Source organism: Pteropus vampyrus, unplaced genomic scaffold (assembly GCF_000151845.1).
Source record: "Pteropus vampyrus isolate Shadow unplaced genomic scaffold, Pvam_2.0 Scaffold46, whole genome shotgun sequence".
Taxonomy (NCBI): Eukaryota; Metazoa; Chordata; class Mammalia; order Chiroptera; family Pteropodidae; genus Pteropus; species Pteropus vampyrus.
Genome location: NW_011888827.1, coordinates 1,107,726 through 1,111,938, shown reverse-complemented (window position 1 = coordinate 1,111,938; position 4,213 = coordinate 1,107,726).

The following is a 4,213-nucleotide window of genomic DNA, read 5'->3' as shown; positions in this document are numbered from 1 at the left end:
GCTGAGCCCTTGGCCAAGGCAAAGTCAACCTGCAAGGGCAAGGAGAACGGCATGTGCTTGAGACAGATGCCCAGGGGCTGAGGTTCTAGGAGATCGATGAGCTCAGAGCTCAGGGCCCTGCTCGCTCTGGGGAGGGATGAGTTCCAGCTGCTGAGTCCAGAAGCAGGAGGGTACAGGAAATGGCAAATACAACTTGTCTTCCTGGTCATCCGGAGGCGGGAGGGTGTCATATTTAGCCATGCTTTCTTTTATAGAGAGAGAGAATTCTGAGGGTCAGGAAGACTGAAGCGGTGGCTTTTTGAACACCTTCTGTCCCCTAGACAGCCTGCCCTTTCCACCAGGAGGACTTCCTGTATCTGCCCCCCTTATTCCACAGCCCCGAATTTTTGCCCAGGGTTGCGGTGTGCTGTGTTTCTGTTCCGTGCCAATATGGGCCAGACATAAGCCCATAGACTAAAACACGAGTCAGACAATAGCCTTGGTTTTGAACTGGTCCGCATCTAGCAGGGGGCATCAGTCCCTCCTCCAGGGACATTTCCCTACGCGGTCAAGTGTACCGCCTTCTTCCCGCCCAGTCCATCTTTCATATGAAGGGTTATCTCTTCTTCCTCTTGCACCTGCCTGCAAACTGTTTCCTTCCCCCACCCACAGAAGAGGCCCTCTCCAAGATGTGCACTAAATTTTTTCCCTACTCGATGGTCAAGTTTCCTGAAATACAACTTTTCCCTCCTCTTCCCAAGTTTTCTGTCTAAATTAAAGGCTAAATTCCTCACAGCTATCCTTCCAAAACTCCCTGGGCCTCAGTTTTCTGATCTGTAGGACCAAAGGAGTTGGGTTAGATCAGTGTAGCATCTAACATTCTGGTCTTCCTATCACTTTTTAATTTTGCTAATGGAAGCTAGCCCGCACGGCACTGTATGTGAGTTCTAAAGAGGCCTCTTCCTCCAGGACAGAGCCCCATTCAAGGGCTCATGGCTTGGCAAAGAGAGGGAGGGCCGGATTTCAGTTGTTCCGTATACCTTTGGCCAGGTGCCCTTGTGCGGTCCAACCATACATGGCAGCCTTATTTCCCAAATGCCAGTAGGACGTGCAATTATAAAGAACAAGTGGACAGTAGTCATAGCCTTCGTTAAGAACAAAGCTTCTCAACCAGGAATGATTTTGCCTTTCTCCTCTGGGGGACATCTGGTAATATCTGGAGACATTTCTGTTTGTCACGGTGGAAGGATGGGGTGAGAGAGTGGTGGGGGTGCCACTGGCATCTAGTGGGTAGAGGCCAGGGCTTCTAAATATCGTACAGTGCACAGGACGGCCCTCCTAATGAAGAATTATCCAGCCCCAAATGTCAATAGTACTGAGTTTGAGAAAACCTGGTTCAGAATATTAGCCACAATAAAAATTAGACATTGCATAAACGAAAATAAGTTCTTATTCGAGAAGTGATAGCAAAGTCTCAATGATATTTCTGAACGGTGTGTTTGAACTCCTGTCTCTTTCTGTGCCTCTTTGAACTATACGTTTGCTTACTGTAGTACTTTTAACTTTGGCAAGAAGGTTAAATTTTCATCCAGGAAACCGAAGAAAAGACCGAAACTTATGGCCTCTAAGAATAGCAACTTCAGCCCTTCCTTTCTTGCATCTTTACAAATTTATAGAAACCCCTTGCTAAATCGCAGGTTAAAATTACAAAGGAAAATTAAATTAATACCAAGATCTTATGCTGTGAACTCAGCTATAAATTAACCTACAACTGAGCCTACAATTTGAATATTCACTCTACTCAAAAGCACGAGGTAAAATGTTGTTTCAAATCTTTATTAAGGCATCAGCTTTAACAGCCATCGAAAGGCTATTGACCTTCAAAAGTCACGGAAGAACAGCAGTATTTGGTGTTTTATTATTGAAATTGCATGTTTACATACATGGGAATGTCAATTTAGTAGAAGCTTTGGTTGCGAAACGGCGATCAGGTTGACTCTTCATTTTTTGTCCTCGTGGGTCCTGACTCGAAAGAGATTCAAGCATCAGATTCCACTGGGATATATAGAGAGACACTTAACGATGAGAAAAAGGCAGAGAGTGGAAGCCACCTGCCCGCACGGATTTCTGTTTCATTCGGCACTTAGAACCGGGCCTGCTATGGTAGATGCTCAGTAAGTCTTAACTGGAGAAACGACTAACTGGATTAACTAATGAATCTATCATTTCTTTTTAAAACAGGGTCTGTTAAAAGGACCTTGCGTTGTCCCAAAAGTTTCCGATTATGTTGCTGCGAATTACTTTCTACATACATTTCCCCCAAAGCTGGAGTGTTTGGACCATTGCTCTCTGAGCTTGTAGACTGGATTAATGAGGAAGACTGGATGAGAAAGAAGAGTTCATTGTATAGCAAAAAATAGTGTTATAAAGTCTAGTGGAGGATGAAGTGACAGAGGACACACTCTCTCCCACCTGTTGTTGGTGACTCGCTCAGGGGTGGCCCATTCCAGGAAGCTTCTCCTCCATCCTCCCACCCACCACCCTTTATGCCCTTAGCACATTGAGGGGACTTGTCTGGAGATACATTCTTAACTGAAACTGTTGGATTATTGACCTCTTTAGTCTAAACCGTTGACCTCCATGAAGAGAAGGTTTGCAGTGCACTGTAAACCACAGGCTTCAGTGATTGGAAAAAGAATATTGTTTTGTTCCAACAAAAGATGATTAATACGCTTACCATAAGCCAGTCACTATGCTAAATGTTGGAAGTCACAGCAATGTTTACAGTCCATGTCCTACATGACACACAGTCTAGATGAGGAGACCTGTTTACTGTCATGAGGAGTTAGCCAGTAGAAATCTGGCATATGTCAAATGTGCCATAAATGATTGAGACAGACACTTGTGCTGTGAAATCCTGAAATCTGTATTAAAAGAGCACACGAGAACTGGATCAAGAAGATTTGATGACGTAAATGACACGATTCAGGTTAAAGCTCACTCAAAATAATAGTTTACTAAGTAAAACTTAAAGTAAGAAGCTTGAGTTGGATAAGAGGTTCTGGCGCTGTGCATCAGTTTATGCCTCTATTTTATGTTTTCCTTTAACCAGTTTAGGCCAGAACAGTGGAATCCACGTCCCATTAGGAGGCATCTATTTAACTTGCATCTTCATTCCCTGATTGCACTTCAGAATAATCGCTCTGCCCCAGGGCGATGAGAAAGATGAAAATGGAGAAAAGGAATGGAATTCAAAATCGTATGCTCACACACGTTCGAAAATAAAATATTCAGGAACTTCGCAGAACACCCGACATTAAGTTCTTTGCCGAATCCTCCAAGGAATCTGACAAGCCCTCCCTAGATATTTAGTTTGCCTGAGGAATCGGGACATTTTTCTTAAAAGCTAAAAACAAACCTGGCATAGTCATAAAGTACTAAAGAAATTCAAAGAAGGGAGGACCAGGGAGTCACTGAAATCAGAGAAGGAGTGAGGCTGGCCAGGCCGAAGCGAACAGCTGCAGGGCAGAGCCGATGGCTGTCCGGGTGGGGGAACTCTGAAGCTCCAGCTTGGGCCTGCGTTTCCTGGGAAGGCTGCCTGGAGGAAGAGCCGTTTGTTGTGCAGAGCTTTCCTCTTACAAGGGAGAACTGACTTCGTAATTGATACAGCATGGCATCGAAACATTGCTCAGTCAGAGCTGAGAATATTTCAATAGCTAGTCTTGCTGTCATCTGATAGTTATGACGGCTGTGGAAGTGTACCTCTCACCGCGCTGTGAAGAGCGTAACCGGCCACGGTCCCAGGCGAAGTCCATCACCCTGTGTGCATCCTTCTTCCCACGTATTCTCTTGGGCAGTGACTGAGCTTGGTAAGAATTCTAAGAATGGCTCGTTCTGGGAGACACAAGAATCCACTGACAGGAGACTTGAGCCCCAAGGCTCCCCGCTGGCCTTGCTAAACGCCTCTGAAAATGGCTCCGTGGTCTAAGTCTCATTCCGCTTTGAGCCTTCCTGTCCTCAACTCCACAGGATGGGATCTACATAGCGAGCTGGTGGCTCTCCCGGCCTCCTCCAGACCCCTCTCTATCTTCTCTCAATGTCCCCAGTGCACATCTTACACCTCTAATCTCATCTGCTTCTCAGAGAACCTGAACTGACACAATAATACACTTTCTGGAGGTGGTTTGGTTTGTATTTGACTGTACATAAGGTTCGTTATATGGCAGGTAGTGAG